At 43.1% G+C, this 19258-nt stretch overlaps 1 long non-coding RNA gene across 2 annotated transcripts in view; it reads left to right on the forward strand.

Moving 5' to 3' along the window:
* LOC138114374 (uncharacterized) overlaps positions 1 to 19258 on the forward strand; it is a 92047-nt gene that overhangs the window by 25763 nt on the left and 47026 nt on the right. For both annotated transcript variants that reach the window (XR_011152628.1, XR_011152611.1), the window contains one exon: positions 17780 to 17887. This is a non-coding gene — a long non-coding RNA (uncharacterized lncRNA). The remainder of the gene's footprint in view (positions 1 to 17779; positions 17888 to 19258) is intronic.

The raw sequence follows: 19258 nt of genomic DNA on the forward strand, positions 1-19258 counted from the left end.
AAGCCCAGGGATTGGGAAGCTGGGCAGGCAGTGGTGAAGCAGAAGGAGACAGTGGCCACCTGAGGATGGTCAAGCAGGGTGTCCTGGTGAGGAGATGGGTGTCAGTCCCCCTGTGCTGGGCAGGTTTGAGCACTGTGGGAAGAGAAGCCTGTGTTTGACTGGCATGGCCAGGATACCACTGGGCACAACTTCCTTTCCTCTCTGGCCAACAGGCATGAACTCAAAGGGAAGTTAAAACCGTTTGAGGGACATCCAGTCTGGACAGTGTTCATGGTGAGGACAGGCCCTTTGGTGCTAGTCCTGATGCCTCCCATTGCCAGGCTCAAGTGTGTCCTCCAGTGGACCCCTCTGGTCCTGGTCTTCCTGGACAGAGCAGTAGCCAAGTGGCCCCTCTTCTGAGTCAGTTCTGTGATCCCCTCATGCTGAGAAGGCCAGACTGCTTTCGTGTCGGTGTGTAGGTGTGCTGTGCTGGCACTGCGTCACCGTGTCACTGGCGCACTAGGCTCGGAGGCCATGGGGCAGAGGTGTTACCTATCCAGTCCCTCTACTGTGCTACCACGTGCTTGATCTCTTGCATGCTGAACTCTGTTCCCTGCCCTGCTCTTGTCATCTGCTTCTGTTTTACAGGCAGGCTGTTAAGGGCTGCATCCTTTGTGGAGTGCTATCACTGTAGAGTCTACTCACAGACTGCTCTTGAGTGCTTTCAGACTAGATTTTGGCCAGTGAGATAGATTTTGTGGAATGCTGAACTTTGTACCCTGCCTTGACCAGCAGACTATGGCTGTACTCCTCTTCTGATTCTCTTTTTACTAAAATGTTCAGTATGTAAATCTTCTTACATTTTACTGATGTCTCAGGTGCTGGCAGTGGGGCTGGAGCTGAGCTGGATCTTTCTCAGTCCAGAAGATTTCTGGAAGCCTCACTGTCCCTTCTGGGGATGCCAAACAACTGATGCCTGAGGTGGCCACCTAAAATACAGAGACTAGACAAGAGTAAGAGAATAAAAGAAGGCATTTATTTAAAGGCCTTCAAAGGTACACCCTGGGCAGTCAAAAGGCTACACCCAAGATGGACCTTGGGTCACGGGTTCTTTCCCTTTCATAAGTTTGGTCCATTTGGGGATCAGGGTTAATTCTCCAATTATAACTTCAGTTAATGATGTAATTTCCCCAAGTTTACCTCCCCTTCTTAGGATTTTAGTTTACACATTTTGGGCTTAGGACAATCTAGGTGTCCTTGGAGAGCAAACTTAGAGGGGTTTGTTATGTCTAACCAGCATGAGAGAGCAGCAGCTAACAGGCCACATGAAACCAGAGTTACACACTGGACAGTACAGGATTTGAAAAATATAAAAGTTAAAGCCTAAGGCATCATTACCATCAAAAACGTGTTCTGGCTTACTGTAAAATGCCTAAGGGCAGTACTGAATTCATCCTTATATGATCTCTGATGGTAGGGGGCTTTTTATTAATGGTACTCATGCCACTCCATTCTTGCAAAACCACAGGAAACTATTTAGTTTGACAGGACTTTCAAAACATTATGCTGCCATTTGCTTTCTTCACATAATCATTTGCTTTTTTTAGGATCACTGTTAAAGGTGGCATTCACCCTGACATTCTGCAGTGGCTGTTAAGTTTGTGCACACGGTAATTTTCCTTCAGCCCCTATATGTAACAGAGCAATTGACCTCTCCAGCCCCTCTTTTAGCTTCTGCCTTGGAGGTAGAGCTAAACTTTCACTCCCTGCAAGAGCTGAATTGAATTTTTTGGGGGATACTGTCGGGGTTGGACCCTGCTCCCAGAAAGTCATCTTCAGCCCCTTCAGTCTCCACCAATGTTGTTTTGTCCCCAACCAATAAGTGCCTCTCTCCCCAGAAAAAAACAAGAATTTCACAAAATTTTAACCCCAAGGAGACTTTTTCTTCCCCAGCTCTGCATTGGTTCAACATGTTATTTATTCCTCCACTCATCCACTTCCTGTGGTGCCTACTTAAGGTAAGACTGGCCCTGTAAAACCCAGGTCAGACAAGCTTGCCTTCTTCTGCCTATAGATCTTCCCTCAAACCTAACAACACCACAGCCAAGACCAGAGATTTGGCTACCTACATTCAGCTGCAGGTTAAGATGCCCCTTTTTTTGCTCGGGTTGGTTGTCTGCTCCTCTCCAGGCACAGTGCTGTCCCCAGCTCTGTCAGAGGACTCCCTTGAATGGTACCATCCCCTGGGTTGCTCATCACACGCTCTCCACACATTTGTAAACTCCTCCAGTGCCCTCATGTAGCTCAGGCTTGTTAGGTTGCTTCCCACTGCACAGAAGAGCTATTTCCTATATTCACTCATAGCTGGGAAGCATAAACATTCAGAAGCAAAACATTACTCAAAGTCATAAGGATGGAAGGCTGCAGTTGTAAAATCTTGTGTGGAGAAGCCCATTTTGTCTCGAGAAGAGCTCTCAGGCACCATATCAAGCTTGTGTTTTGCTAGAGGAGGCATCAGCTGAAACAGCAGCAGCCAAAAGGCATTGATTCGTTTCATTTATTTTTAACTATCCCATTGAAATGCCTGAGGGGGGAAAAAAAGAAAAGGAAATCACTGCCTTGGAGAGCCCTTCAGCTCTGGGAAAGATACCTGCTGCAATCTAGAAACAAGCTTGTTCAGGGGACAGCCAGGCCAAGCACTGCCCGGGGGGCTGTAGTTTGTTCTTCCTTAATTTATTTTGACCATGAGCACAGCCACCTCTTTCAAAAGCTGTTGCTGTGCGTTTGGTTTTCGGTTTGGGTTTTGGTGTGTTTTTTTTGTCTGGTTTTTATATTTTTATTTTTTTCTTTTTTTGTGGAGAGCTGAGCAGACTCCAGTGATGGGGGTGGAACACAGCGAGAGCCGGGAGAGCCCGAGCCTGGGCAGCCTGGGCTGGGTCAGCCGGCCGGTCACAAGGATGCCTGTCATGTGCTGCTGCTCCTCACACAAAGATCCCTTTCTTTCCATGCCCGGTGGGTTCTCCATCAATGAGAGGACCTTGTCCTACAAACAGAAATCAAACGTCCGTAATTGCAGTGTCACTGATAAAACGTGACTTCTTTACCAATTTGTACGAGCACTTTGACCTCCTGCCTCGGTGCAACAGACTTCGAAGATTGTTTTTGGTCTCTGGCTCGTTTTAAGGCTGTGCTGGAAATACTGTAGGAAAGTTTATTTGTGGGGTATTTTTGATCTGTCTCAAGCAAAAAGCTAAGCTCGTGCACTTACAGTCAAAATTGCACTGAATTGTCTGGAGTGATTGCTAGCTCTAAAAAAAAAAAAAAGGATTTCAGGTTATGGTTTACTTTTTTGTTTAAATTTAGAACTGCTTTTGCATGAATAACTAGTATTATGTGTTTTCAACAGAAATGAGAACAAAATTTCTGCTCCACACAGATTCCATTCCTAAAAAAATGTGAAAAACTTAAGAAGGTTGAAAAGAAAAAAAAAAAAAAAAAATCAGTGCTGAATAGCATGGCTGAGCAGCTGTCTTATTTTTTTTCTTTTCTAAATTGAATTATTGCTATAACTGTTCTTTCTAAGTTAAGATCTCACTGGGGGAAGGAAGAAAGTTTCTAGGTTTCCCAGCAGGAAAGTCTTTAACAAGAAGTTAATGTAGGATAATGAAGGGGTCAGGAAAACCGTAAGCATGAAGGGATTGTCCAGGAGGCTGTGCAGAGAGGAGTGCAAATAAAGATGCTAAATAGGAGGGGAAATGTGCAGCAAGCCTTTTGAATTTTAACCAAGCTCTTCATGCCATAGCACATCACCCTGGGCACAGCAATCAGCAGCACCCGTGGTCAGTGTCCCAAGTTGTCATAGAGAAAGAAAATTTCTTTGTTCATGTGTCCATCTTTAAAGGGAAATAGCTTGCAAGTGGCAGGATTTAAAGTCTAGAAGATACATAGGAAGACAATGCTGTTTAAACACAAAGCTGAACTGAAAATCGAGAGAAGGAGGTATTTTTGGGATTCTGGGATTATGCTTGAAGTTCCTAACGTTTAACTCCTACAACAGGGAAGTATAACAGAACAAATTAACTGGGCTAGCAGACCAGTTAGATTTGCTGTTGTTTTTAAGTCAATAGGTCACTTCCCTGGGTTAGGGGTTGTGCTCTGCCAAACAGCAGGATTTTCTAGTTGGTCCTGTATTGATGAGAAAATAACTCTCAGAATCTGTGGTGCCATAGGTCATCAGTAAAATAAGAAATTATTATGTTCTTCAATACTGCAAAACCTCTGCCTTTAATATTCTTAGAATATTATATTATTTTTCAAATATACTACATATTTTTTCAAATATATTAAAAACCCATCTCAGCCAATTATTTTTGCAAGGACAAAGGGATTTGCAATCACACAAGGGATTTTATAGACATTATCTTCTGAATTCCACTTGAGATGCTGTGTACTAACTGAGCTGGTAGTTGATTCAGATTTAGTGACTAGAGTGGGATTCTGCCAGGTAGGTCCCTGTAGGGCCAGGCTTGGATACTCAGAAGTGTTATGGGCATGGAGACTATTTCATCCTGCTGATGTAGGTACCTCTCTGGTCTGTATAGTTGTGTTTGCATTGATAATCCCTGACAGTGAAATAGCTTGCCAGCTTTAAACAGTGCACAGGATGGATGAGACACAGCATGAGTAGCACTGAGTTTCATGAACAGATCCGTGTTGCCGAACAGCATTATTAGCAACAGAAAAAATGCTATCTCATCTACCAGTTTCAGGAGATTTTATTGTTCCCTGGTAGGATAAGAAGATTCCATGTTCCTTATTTCAGAGAGAAGTGTTTTTTATCTCTGAAATGTCCTCACTTCTCAAAAAGCAGATGTCACAGGCTGAAATACTTAAACACTGAGGAAAATGACAGATCTCCCCTTTCCTTCTGCCCTCAGCAGAAATGAGGTTTTGGCTACCTACTGGCATTTTTTTTAGGAATTATGCCTGCTCAGTTATTTATTTCTATATTGCTGCAACTTTTTTTCCTGATTCCTGCAGAAATGAGGCTTATGCAATCCTGCTGCATGCGCTTGTATCTTCGTCACTTCCACACCCCCGAAATGTTTTGAACCTATTGACAAATTTCAACCCATTGATCTCTCAAAGAAATCAAGTTCCTACAAGCTTTGTGAAGATAACCTGCTCACAGAGAGGTTGGCTGCAGTGTGAACAGGCACTATTTCAGACAGAGGAAAACCCACCTGTAGGAAAAGTGCTTATTTATAAACGTGTCCATGGGGAGAATTTCAGGGAAACCTTGTTCCTTCTTTGAACTGAAGTCAATTGAATTTGAGTTCAGCAGCCAGACTTCAATGTGCTGATCTCCACAGCATGTGGGGATACTGATTTGTAGTAATGATTTACCACCTTAACTGCGTTTAAAGCTAATGATTTTAAAAACCATTTAATTTTCCATTTCCTCTCCCTTTCTTTCGCTTTTTGTAAAGAACCAAAGACTGCCCAATAGCCTGCCTCTTAAGACCAAGACTTTATGCCCATCACCCTAGAAGTCAACCCTTGACCTTTAACACTGTCACTTTTCTCTGTGGATTCTCTGAGGTTAAAGTTACAGAATTGCCGAAACAGATAACAGAGGGCAGAAGGCTGAAAAGTGACTGGGACAAACCTCCAGGGACAAAGTTAATCTGTTGGAGCATTTCCTGTGTGTACTTTGAAACCCCTCAATTTAACTTGATCAAAGCATGAGCTGATACGTTCCAGCTCCCTACTGAACAAACAAATTTGCTGCTTATCGTTGTTGCCACCTCAGCCTTTAATTTACTTTACTTAGTAAGCCAGTACACGTTAAATGAACAGCCTGGTTACTACAAATGCTGGGTGCTGCTCTCCAGAAAAGGCTGCAGTTTTCCTGACATGATATAGCTCAGCATATCACAGACCCTGTTTTTTCCCCACAATCTCAATGTAAAAGGAAGCTTAAGCCATACACAGCCAGTGTGGTCAACAGTGGCCTCTAAGGGACCACTAGATCCATCAGCATCCACTGGATTATATTTCAATATCTTGGGATTCTACCTTTCTTTTTCGTTCAATTCCTACAGGACATATGTGGACCAAGAAAATAAATGGTGGTGCTTTCAAAATGCATTGGTTAATTCACATTAACACCTTTCAAAGCACATATGGATTAACAGATCATTTTAAATGTCACTCTTTTTTTGGTCAAAAGCTGTAACTAATACTTTTTTAATGGTCTGGTAGTTGGGATTTTTTTTTCCCAAAACCTATCTTTACTCAAGTTAGTAAAATTCCCAAAACATATCTTTACTCAAGTTAGTAATAATTTTCCCAAAACATATCTTTACTCAAGTTAGTAATAACAAAATAATAAAGACTAGTGTGAGGTGTTGCATGAAGGGAGCATGGCCAGACAGCCTGGCTTGTGTATGATAATGAGCTAAAGTGGCTGCTTTCTGTTTTTAAACCAAAACAACTTGGCAAATGTTTTTAAACCAAGTCTAAAACATTTTCATAGTTTTCCACTTACTTAAATCCACTGGCCCATATTTTCCAGCATATTTGCCTTTTCTTATTCTCAGGGAAATTGAGACCAACGATTTGATTTCCATGTCAACTCTTCTTCAGTGCTTCTCTGTGTCTACAGAACCCCTGAACTAGGAAATTACTCCTGTCCCTCTAAGGTATATGTTTCTTGGTCCATCATGCAAGTATTGAAATATTCTGGGCTATAGAAAACAATCAGTCAATAAATCAACCCCTTGAACCAACCTTCCTCCCAGAGCAATGCTAGAAGGGAACTTCAGTTGATATAGGTACAGATATAACCTACTCTTCATCCAAATCATGGCTGCCTTTGGCAGTTTCTTTCCTTCTTTCAAGTAAAAATGACTTCTTCAAACATTCTGCAAGCTCAGATATTAACCATAATCTGTTTTTATTCTACTTCTGTGTCATCACTCATTGAAAATGCAAAACGCTTAGACAATGTAAGTAATGATGGAAAATTTCTAAAAACGTGCGGTGCAGTGACACGTCTCCTCTTGGAATTGATGGGACATGTGTGATGCTCTCCTGCACAATTCCCTGAGTGTTATTCAGAGACTTGTGAGCATCTCTGTAGGAAATGACAGGGCAGCCAGCCACATATGGCAGTGTCTGCTGACACAGATCAGCCTCCACAAGCAATTCAATCACAAACGTATCGTGTCTTTCCCCATAATAACCACAGACTAGTTGAGTTTAAGGGTTTGTGAAGATTGCAGGTGATCTTTTGGTTTTGATGGCATGTAAGAGTCTTTCAAATCCATAAAACTCCTTCTCAATGTGGACTTTTATGGATTACTTTATTGCTCCATGTTATTAATTTAACCAAGTTAAGTGACTTATTTTTCCACCTAAATGAAAACAGTGCCAGACACAGAAAACCCCTTGCCTAAAAGATGAGCTAGCATGAATGAATGACTTGCATGCTTGGGTTAGCTTTAATGAATTAGCTGTAACTTTTGCAAGGTAATGAAAGATTTATCATTTTGCCGAGCTGGTTTCAAATTTGTCAAAGGAAACCTAAGTGTAACTATTTGCCATTTTCAAGAACAAATTTAGGCAGCAGAGTTGGCTGGGAAATGTTTCCATGCTGCTCTGGGATGAAGCAGATCTCTAAAAGTATTCTCCAAAAAGGGGAAAGAGCAAGTTTATTCTGGACTAGGTGGTAGCCTGGTGCTTGCTTTTCACATTGGGGTTATTGGAGAAACAGATTTAAACCCTTCATTGGCTTGGTCTGGGTTTCTCATGCCAGGAGGGATTCCCCTGACACCACTCCATCAGCTGCTCTGTGATGGGTCTCCTTAAATATCTCTGGCCATGTAAGTTGCTTGTGCTTCTCCGAGAGGTGTTGTCTGTGTGGGTTTGAGCACTGCTCTACCATGAGGGAGACTCAGATGCATGCCCCTGAGTATTTTTATTTATAAAAAGTGGAAACTTCTCTGGTGGATGGGCTTGAAGAAGATGCCCCTTCCTTTCTATCAAATGACACCGGTGAGGAGAACACCCAATCCTGACATTGAAATCCCTACACCAGCTCCAGTAGCCTTGACACATATTGGCTCCTAGAGCAACACAAGCTGCTATTTGTACAAAAAGTTTCATTTAACATCTATATTTCCATAAGAATCACTGTTTTTTTTTAACAAGTCATCATTTTGGAAGAAAAGATATTTTATAGAAATTTCCAAAGCAACTCTAAGGAACAGGAGGTCAAAGGACTGGTTCTTTGGGCTGCTCTGTGGACACTCTCACTCGGACCTCTAAAATCCTCATCTCTGTGACTTCTCATCCCAGCTGCTCTTGGCACAACTAATCATGGAAAACCACAGCTGATGCTATCTGGAACATGCTGCTAATGGCTGCAAATGCCCTCACAGGTATTCCTGTGTGTGCTGAAGCAACCAAACAAATCAGGGTCTCTAATTGAGCAGGGCTGCATGGAGGGCAGCAGCCCAGAGGTGACAGTGACCCATGTGTGGAGCCCTTACACAGCTAGTAATGACTTTCTAAAGCAGAATGGAAACAAAATATTTAAAATCCCCCACAAAGGAGTCACCATAAGCTGCTCAGCTGTACTGGAGGCCTTGTCTCAATGGAAGTCTGGTTGGATGGTTGGGAAGTAAATTCTGCACACCCCTGGTTACTAAAGGAACAGGAGCCAGGATTTGTGAGCCTTGCATGCTCCTTGGTCCTCCTCTTCTGGATGAATATTAGTTATACTTTTCTAGACAGTTTTGTGGGTGGGTAGAGACAAAGGAGAAAATAGTCAGGAGAACAAAAATCTATCTATTTCTGTGACAAGGCCACCTGCTTGTGTCTTCTCAAGGTGGTGGCCTCACTGTGTGTACTGCTTCTCTTTTCCTCTACAGACAGCCAGTGCTTCATACATCTACAATTTTCCAACCAGGAGTTATATTAAATTCAGACACCAGTTTTAGCCTTCAAAAATTAATCTTTGCAAAGCATCTATGTCAGGAAAACTGCTGCCCATTAGTAGGAAATTATTCAGAAAAAGGAAAACAAATTTCTTATTTATGTGAGAAACTGCTCTACAATTAAATACAGATATAGGTCAGTAAAATAAGTTCTTTGATCTATTGCTACAAGAAATCAATGTAAATATGTTCCTGATAAGGGTTGCTACAGCAGAATTGCATTTTACAAACTGCATAGTGTGCTATTACTCAGGAAATGCGTTCACTGATATACATGCCTCCACTCAGCCTCATGGCTGAAAGATTTGCTTTTTCTCATATTTATAGTTCTTGCACATTTTTAGATAAGGTGATTAAACTCATGAAGGCATGGAAGAGAGTACAAGTAGGGAAAATTGGTTCTAGAGCATACAACCATTATTGAAACAGAGACCAGTTGATTGTTTTCAAACAAACATAGGTTAGTATCATTTGAGATTAAACTGCAAGGCAAATATTAAGAGGGGTTAATTTATACTGTCAACTCTAACTGTTCTGGGCTTCATCCTTTTGCTAGAATAGATGAGAGCATGACTCCATCACAGCTGTAAAAAGGCTTGTTCTTCATGGAGTTTTGTCCTGTTTCAGGGAGAGCAGCACTCACCGTAGAAATTGAGCCCCCCCAGAGCTTCCACAAGCTGCTCACTGAATGCTGGTGGTACTGAATGCTCAACAGTTCCTTACCTTGGGGCAGATTTGTCCTGGGCTTTAGTGGGATTGCTGTATGGGAAGATGAGAATGATCACAGTGCTGTTAGAACTCCAGCTGTGATTCCCTATTTACCAGGGATGCTGCCGTAATAATGAAGGGTATTCAGGTGACTCCTTTCAAGGTTTGTGAACCTACCTGAGCAATGCCTGCTGGATAGAAATTGTTCAGCTAGGCAGGACTGAGCTTATTAAACATGGTCTCAGCATGAAAATATGTATATGAGTGTACAGGTTTAAGCAAAGCCATCTCATCAGATTTAATATGGGGGATATGAAAAGACCATTGTCTAGTTAAAAACAAGAGTGTCAGGGAAGTGCTTGCAGTATTATTTCTTTGTTTTGGAGAGCAGATGGCTGAGCTATTAGAAGCAGAACACTGCAGAAGGATGGGAAGAGCAGGAGTGCATCTCTGCACTCTGGTTACAGAGTCTGGGATTCGACTACTTGTGGGCTGCTGTAAAGTTCCACTTTGCCCAGGCATGGTTTTCATGACAGGGTAAACAATCCTCTTCAGGCTTGAGTGGGATGTCCACCATCCTCATGGTCTGTAGTAGGCAGCAGAGGAAAAAACAGTTGGTTGTTCCCGAGAGAGAGGATGTGGTTCTGGGTTCATGGCCAGAGTAGGAGGCAGTTCCCGCATCCTGCCTTATCGCCGGCTTCTGGAGCCAAGCGTGATGCTCTGCACATCGTGTGTTTGTCATAGAAAAACAATTTCTACAGCTGTCTGCCCTGCAGCAGCTTCAGGACAAGGCCTTCCTGGGACAGCCTGAGGGAAGCTCTTGCTTTTTCTTACAGGAGGTGCAATATGCAGTCACATGAGGACAGCCTGAAATAAAAATGAAACTGAAATCTGATGTCTTTGTCTGGTCGTTTTGGAGGAGTAATGGGAGCCATCAACATCTGGTTTGGGATTTAAGTGAGCCTTATTCTGTTCCATGACTTTACTGCTCCTGACCTTTCTCCTCAAGGTATCTCCCTTCAGTTCTTTGGGAACCAGTACCTTTGTGTGAGTGTGAAATGGGGACAGTAATACTTGCCTTTCTTCTTAGTTCGCTTGGAGATCTACTGGTGGAAAGCATTTGGTGGGACAGTAAGTTCCTGATGGCAGTTCAGACTGTGATCAGGTTCTGCAAAGCTAGAAATGGTTGTTGCTGATGTTGTCTTGGTGTGGTTATAACTCCCAGATTGTGCAGAAAAAACCATCTCCTTAGAGATATGTAGGATTGTCAATGCCATAGTTGTTAGAAATTTAGCTTTATCTTTTTGTCTCTTAATATCTTCTTTTTTTTTACTTTTAAAATATGTTGGAATATTGAATAAGACAGGGGAAATAAATCTATGAAAGAATGCATTAGGAATATATTTTAAGCAGATACCAGGAAACTACAATGTTCATGTTGCCCACAGAGTCTCAATTTGGCTGTTCTGGGATGGTACAGTCTCTAATTACACGAACAAATATCATTTTTGAAGTGATATGATATAAAAATATGGACAATTTAAAACCTTAGGCAAAAAGTCCCACCAGTTATGTTACACTTACTCTGCTTTGTTGTACTTGTGGGTATGACACTCATTTTCTACAAGAGCTCATTGACAGTACAGGGGGTCTGCAAGTGAGCTCCTGACTGCAGTGCTTTCCTGAACAGAGATAGATGTATTAAAATTGTGAAAGGGTTTCCTCGCTCAAGCAGGGGCCATAGCTGGAGAGCAGAGGCCCTTGGCTGGGAGGAGGATATCCCATCACTATTAGAAGAGCAAGGCTTACCCTTTTCAGATTTCTGAAGAGAAATCTGAAGAGAAATCCGGAAGGATTTCAGAAGAGAAGTATGTAAAAGAGGAATAGCCTGACCCAGACAGAAAATTGTATTTCCAGTCTGTGTGAGGGCATCTAATCTGAGCCATCCTACTTAGGGATGAGAAACTTAAAGTAAGGCTATGGATACTAAAACATAAGGCTATTGATAAGGTACCTGAAAAGCATGAAAATAAATTAGGTGTCTCCTTCAGACATGCATCAGGCTTTCCCTCAATCGCTTCCCCAGCAGTATTACATGGAGAAATTCTCCCTTCTGTACAAGCATTTTTCTAGTGGTTAAAGACATTAATGAAGTCTGAGACAGACCTTTAAGTCCTGTTTCTTGACTGCTCCTAATAGACTGCATGAATTCAATCACATAGTTTTACATCTCTGAGCTTCACTTTATATCTCTGTAAGATGGCCTTCTGCTTTCAGTGTTAGATACCTCATACAGCCTTGTGAGGACAGACTTCATGTAAAACCAGCAAAGATTTGCTGGGAGAAAAAAAAAAAAAAAGTGTGCTGTAATCATAACATATTGCAGTTATTATCTTTTGCCATTAAAAGAATTGTACTTTTGCATGTGAGAAAGGGAAGAAGGAAAGATGCTCATTAGCAACTTCCTTCCTCAGGCTCTGAGCTTCCAGGGGCTCCTCTCTGGGAAGAGTGAGCACAGCTGCAGTCCCACGGCAGCCTCAGCTGATGGAACAGCTGCCTCTGCAGTGCAGTGCTACCATCTTCCCCTCTCCCACAACCCCACTCCATCCCCTGCACTAGCCTGGATGTTCTCTGCTCCTTTGTAGAGTCGTTTTGAGGTGTTAATGTGGAAGAAATCTACCTGTGACCTTTTGTTTGTATGCATGAGGAAGGCTTTGAAGTGTGGCAGGACACCCAAGGTGCCCTGAGGTGCTGCAGGAGAGGTGCAGGGCTGTGGGGCAGGACAGCAGAAGCGGCTGTGGTGCCAGAACACACACTGACTGAGGCTGCCAAGGAGTCACAGCCTTTCTCTTCAAGCCAGAGCTTCCTGGTGTGATGGAAGCTGCGGCTGAGACTGCCTGACTTCCACAGAGCTCCTCAAACACCAGTGCTGCCCTGACTGCTAGGGAAGTGTGAGAATGAAGAGGAGAAGAGGAATGAAGATGTTGTAGAATGGGATTACAATAAAGAATTACTGTAAGAGAGAGAAATAGGAGTCTGGGAGTAGCATGGAGAAAATCTGTTTCGTGGCTCTGCAAAGTTGACCAGACTGGGATTATTAGGAGAAGTTTATCTAATAGTCTGGATATACCACTTTCCTATAGTAGAAAGTGCCTGATTTGCTCACCTCTTAAACTCTGCAGAGAGTTCTGGTCCTTCCTTTCTCCCTAAAAAGGGATGAAACAGAATTAATAAAGGTTGAGAGAAGGGCAGCAAGGATGAATGGAGGTACAGAGCACCTCACCCTTTTCTAAGGGGACAGGCAAAACAGAATAATCACCCTGGAATCTGGAAAAGAGACCTGGCAAGGGCAGGGAGGGGCTGTTGGCTTGTGGTCCTTCATGGGACTGTGAATGATGTGGTTGATGGGTAAGAAGAAAGTGAAAAGAAAGAAGTGTTTCACTCTTACTTGCTGAAAAGGGGGGTGAACACCCTGACAAGTTATAAGGACAGGATGATTTAGGTTGAAAGGAATCCCTGGACATAATCTGGTCCAAACCTCTCTCTAAGCAGGGCCAGTTTAGCTCAGGATTTGTCTTCCTTGGTTTTGAATGTAGGATGCAGATCCTACCGCCTTTCTGGGCAACCTCTTCTGGTGTTACCAGACTGAAGATCTGAAGGACATTAAGAAAGTGATTTATGCATTGCATGATCATTGGACATGTTTTACTCATAGGATGCTATGGAGTGGAAAGTCTGAATTGCTTCATATGATGACCAAAACACAAAAAGAAAAATGCTTCCAGAGCCACTAAAACTGTGAGCACGACGTCTGAGGCAGCAGGTTGAGACATGGTGGGAACATGATTCCCACCACAATTTATTTGTCCTCCTCTGCCCTGACACACCTACTACTGACTACTGTCAGAGATCAAGTATTGGTTTTGATGGGCCTTTGGTCCACCCAGCATGATGGTCTTTGGTCTGATCAGTGGGTGACCCAAGCCTGCCAACACATCAAGCAGGGTGAAAATGGATTGGAGCTCTTAATGCTGCCTTCAGTTTTCACAGGACAGCTGCCCAGGGAGGTTCAGACCTATTTCCATCAAGCATTAAAAGTTGGTTTCATAACATGTATTTTTCTGTCAAACTTTGTGAATAAAACAGTGCAGGAAGATGTCGTGACTAACGCGAAGCTTTTTATTCAGGCAGCAGATGAAGTGGGTTAGTTTTAGAAAGGAGTAGGAGTCAGAAGAACATTCAGCTTAAGCAGACAGACCAACCCTGGTTAAACTGAAGGGAAAAGCAGTGACACTGGGCCCTGCATATCTGATGTGAAAGACAAGGAATACAATACTGGATTTATTGTTCGGGTTATACATTATCCCAGAAAATTGTGGTTTTATAGTGGTGACATCTGACCACTTGCTATCAAGAGATAACTTGAAAGTGCTGCACGATAGGAAAGCTGTTCTTTTCTTGCTGCAGTTATTTTTATTGACAAGCTTTCAGACACCATGAAAGAGTCCACTGGTACTCAGCAGCAAAATACTGTTCACAACCAGCCAGAGGAAGATTGAAGGCATGAACAATGAAGCAAATGAATACCCTGCTGCCTCTCTGCACACATAGCTGCCTGTTCAGCCTTCAAAAATTAGTAAATAAAATCCACAGATGTTTGGATTCAGAGGTAAGATGATTCCTCAGTGCAGGGACGTCTCCCATTTTTTGGATGCAATGTGCTGCACCTTGCAGGAGAGGTGCTTCTTTCTGCAGTGTGTCTGCTGCAGCCGAGCCCCCTCACACTCACATCAGACCCCTGCTTTCCCACTCACAGGAGCTGATAATCTCTTTGTTGCAGAAACATTAATTGATTGCTCAGGGGGAAAAGTACATTGAGAAGGAATGCAATGCTTTATTTATAGGTTAGTTGTTGCTTTTCCTCCTGTAAAGTGCTTTCACTTCTTCTGGTGGTTGATTGTTAAGGTTGATTGTGTGATCACAGGCAAAAACTTTCTGGTGACTCTGTCTTCTTGCCCTAATTTGTGCTGTTTCCAATGTAGAGCTTGGCTGCACAGGGAAGCTCTACACCAGCTGGGGTGGTGTCCAGGGCTCAGAATAGCACAAACCAGGGGCTCTGCAGGGCACAAGGGCTCAGCAGGCAGGTCCCAGGCAGGGGATGAGCCAAGGGACATGTGACAGGCGCAGTGCCTGGATTTGCAGCTCCAGAGGCTTAGTGTTTCCAGGAGTGCCATGGCTGGGACATGGTGGATGGGCAGGTGGAGTGAGCTCAGCCAGGTGTCATCACAGACACCAGCTACCCCAGATCACCCAGGGTCATAGTGAGTCTATGAGCAAAAAGATACCCTCACTTCCCCTCCACATGCACTTACAGGAAAGGAGGAAGTCTACCCTGTGCCCAGTGGGGCTCCACTTCAGATGAGCAGCTCTGGAGCCAGGACTTGTCCTGGATGGCAAAGAAAGGGCAAGCTGGATGCCCAAGCCTGCATATTGCAAAGATGGGGAGACAATGAACATGTACATTATTTTGTTTTTGCAGCCTGTATCTTACCCAAGCCTTTATTTTCAGGGATCTCAGTTAGAACAAGAGAAATAGCAAAGCTTTTAGTAAGATCAGTTTCTCTAATGACTCACCAAGTGCTACGAAGTCAAAACAGGTTGCTTGTGCTTGAAAGGTATAAAACATGTCATTTTTATGGTTACTGTACAAAACACTGCATATATGCATGGAAGGGAACATTTTAAAATCTCATAGAGCTTTTCTTTTGTGCAGCTAGAGGCTCCTTTCTCCTGTTCTTTTACTCATGTGTTATGATTTGTATTAAGCATTATTGTTTTATCAATTAAGGAAATTTCCTCACTGCACTCTGCCAGTCAGAGTGTTGCTCCTTTATACTCTCAAAAGAAAAGAGGAATTAAGTTGAGGTACCAGTGTTCCAAAACAGTTCCCTCTCCAGTCCACCAGAGTCTTTTCATTGGTGTTAGAAGGGGTATCATGTTCTGTGAGCACTGGGGAATGAGTAATAACTGCATCTGACCTCCAATAAAGACCTGCAAGTCCATCAAATGTCTGTTACATAATGCTATTTTCGACAACATTAATACACCTACATTTCTTTAATGTCTTTCATTCCAAATGAAATTTCACCACCATAGTGGAAAATGTGCCTTTACTTTTGTAATTATACAAGATTTGACAAGAAAAATATCCCTTTCAGCAAAGTCTGTCAGAAAAACAAAATTCCAAGGAAGTAGAATATCTTCTAGTGCAATTAGAGATTTTTGCAAAAAAACTTTTGAGGGAAATACTCTTATTTCTTCAGAACAAGACAGCCATTTTAGGATTTTTCATTAGTTTCTTAATGTCTCCTCCCTTTTAATTTTTTTTCTTTTGCATTTTATTTTAAGGAACAGGGAGCATCCAGAATTATCCAAGCCCCTAGAGGATATAAAAGAATATAAATAGTAGCATGTGATATTTCCTTGGGTGGAGAACAATTCTTGTACATCACATTCCTTTTGCAAGTTAGGGTATGCCTCTGCTACAGCACCTGGGTGGATCCTGAGGTGGCTGATCCACAGCAAACTCCCACTTCCAGAGCAGCACCTCTACCCAGGCCCCCACAGCTGGCATGGAGCTCACCTGGGTGTGAGCTGCAGACAAAGGATGCTCAAGACACCCCTGTATTGTTTTTAGAGCTGCCTGAAATGGACTCTGAAGGGAGTTTATCTGATGAGTTGAAGCAGCAATGCATACAAGAAATAGCTCACATCCTTGACATCCCAGTTCCTTTGTACAAAGGTAAGTTACAAAATCCCTGTTAGGACTCTGCAGGTGGAATGGTCTTTTCCCTCCTCTTTTTTCATGCTGGGGAACTGTGCCAGCTGATTACTCAGGGAATTTGTCCTTCTTACCATGCTGGTTATAAGATGAGGATTTCTTCATGAAGGCTGTCTTGAGGATGGGGATGAAGTCCAAGTTTAACCACACTTTTCCCTTGCACCACTGGCTTCACAAGGGCACTTCCCCTCCCTGAGCCATGGAGACAGGTGGAGGTGCATCACTCCCATGTGGAACTGTGGAGAAAGACAGATTCTGTGGGGTTTTTCTACACTGTTGCTCTGTGACCTGCACAAGCTGTTAGAAAAATGGAAAGAGTTAAATGTGTTGGCTTTTGGGAGTGGCTTCCCAGCTTGGTGCAGGTATTTCCCTCCCAACAGCTCAAAAAATGGCAATTCATAGAACAGGATGCACATTTCATTTTGCTCTCTGCTCATTAAAAAATCAGTGATGACAGACATGATCCCGAAGTCTCTGTTCTGTGCCTTGCCATGGCTCTGGCCTTACCCCAAGCAAGAGGGCTTGGTGCTGGTGAGTAGCAGGACACATCTCCAGGGCCCAGCCACACATTGTAGGCGTGGAAGGAAGAGCTCTGAATGGCTTTTTGACCCTCCAGTCCCTACTCTTGTTTATGTCCTCATGTGGTCAGAGAAACCTTCGACTAAAGCAGTCTTCAAGTTCTGGGAGAAATGTGCTGATCTATGTCTCATGCAATGCCACAGACTGGGGACAACCCCAGCAGGGAGGAGTTCTACAGCAGGGTGATGGAAAGGTAGGCTTGTTGCCCATGGATGGCTGATCTGCACCCCAAACTCCCCACAACTGGCCCAGTAACTGCTCTAGGCTCTTGCAAAGGTGGCTTGCATGTCCTCCTCTAGGACTACTGAGCTGCTCTGCTTCTTCAGGATTTTTAAATTTGGGTTTCCCCACAGCCAGACCTTTCTCAAGCTGCTTAGCTTTTTTTTCCTAGTACACCCACATAATTACTCCAGCACAAAGAGTGGGCTTGTGAAGCAGCAGCATTTTAAAAAACCACAAACTCTGATCTCAAGGCAATCTTTCCCTCCCACTTCCTCCCCCTTCAAGCAGGGGTGTCAGCCGTGCTGTTTCTTTCAAACTTTCTCTGAGTCATCTCATCAAGCAGCTTGTAAATACTTGAATGCATCCATCAATGTCAAGTCAAAGTAAGTAACTAGCAGCACATGCTGTGCAATGGACTTTCCCTTACTCACATTTCTCTCAATTTCAGAGATGCAGAGAATTCAGGGGTGACCCTATCTCCCCATACGATCAGCATGAACACAGAGATGTCATCAGAGCTGTAGTCTCATCATGAGAACAGGACACCAGAAATAAGGTGAGCTGCTTAAATTCAAGAAGGCTTCAACTCTTCTGAAACTCCCACTGCTGTATGATCCAGAGTGGAATGCCTTCATGTAAGATGCTCCATTCATTTCGTCCTAAAACCAAGAAATTAGAGACTCTGAGGAGCTGCATTACCAGCACGCCTTGGAGAATTTGAGGATGTGTCATTGCTAACCATTTTGGACCAGCTGGTCACAGCATTATGAACTGTTGCTAGAAAAATATTATGTTTTCATATTACAAGGGTGTAATTTGCTGTGTCATCGTTGCGTACTAAAATCTAAAAGGCAGAATGTGATTCAGAGGGTGCATGGAACACAAACCACCTCCTCAGAAGGCAAAAATCTCTGCTGAAGAGCAGCAATGCTCCCAAGTATGACTGATAAACGTGAGTTTTGTCGTGAGCTAAATGGCAAAATATGGACCCTGCACCAAGGCTTTGCTCAGCATGGTGCATAATTCCCTGATTTGTCTGATAGCAGGCTGGTTTATGGTAATGAAATCATGGCAGTGGGAAGAAAGAAAAAGTCTTGCAAAATTTCTGGGTTATTCTCTCCAGATGGTTTGGAAGGAAGGTCTGGTGTCATCGTGATATTTGCCTAATAACTCTGAAATGATCAGTTGAGGTGGATGAGTGTACTCTCAAATAAGTACATGTGTGGAAATATGCTCCTCCCCAACCCTTTCACCCAGACAGGTTGGTTATGTGTGAAAATCACATTATGAGACAGGAACTCAAGCTTAATGCTACCTTATGAAGTAGACTAGGGGAAAACTGGCTGAGTAAGAAGAATGTTATACTGCAAAATGGGAGGGAAGGTGTCCTGAATACTCTTCCTCCTCTCTGCTCCACCCCACAGTGAGAGCTGGGCACAAGTCCTGCTCTGAGGGGCATCTCACTTGTATCTGTTGTGATTTTAAAACATAAGGCATTAAGATCTCTCTTTCAGTTCAGTGCCCTGACAGAGTAAGGTACTGGTCAAGGTGAGTATGGATGGTAGTACTGACCCACAAGCAATTTTTCCCTGCCATGACCTAGGGACATGTCAAGGGTTGCCCTTCCCTCTTTTTTTCTCAGGGAGTGCAAGTTAAAAATCAGGATAATTGCACAGCAAAAATGCTTTCCATCTCACTCCTTTATTTACTTTTTTTTCATGATTTCCTTCCACTCCCAGATGAAGGAATGTAGGCTGTTTGAAGAGCTGATCTGCTCGGGTGGGGCATTAACTTAATTTGAAGCATTGCTGAATATTTAGTCATGTTCTGTAGGAGTATTAGAATCAGAAAATTCTTGGATTCCTAACAAACTCTGCACGTGTACACGATCTCCAGAAAGAGAACAAGTGTTTAAAAACAAGGCTCT

Source organism: Aphelocoma coerulescens, chromosome 1 (assembly GCF_041296385.1).
Source record: "Aphelocoma coerulescens isolate FSJ_1873_10779 chromosome 1, UR_Acoe_1.0, whole genome shotgun sequence".
Classification (NCBI taxonomy): Eukaryota; Metazoa; Chordata; class Aves; order Passeriformes; family Corvidae; genus Aphelocoma; species Aphelocoma coerulescens.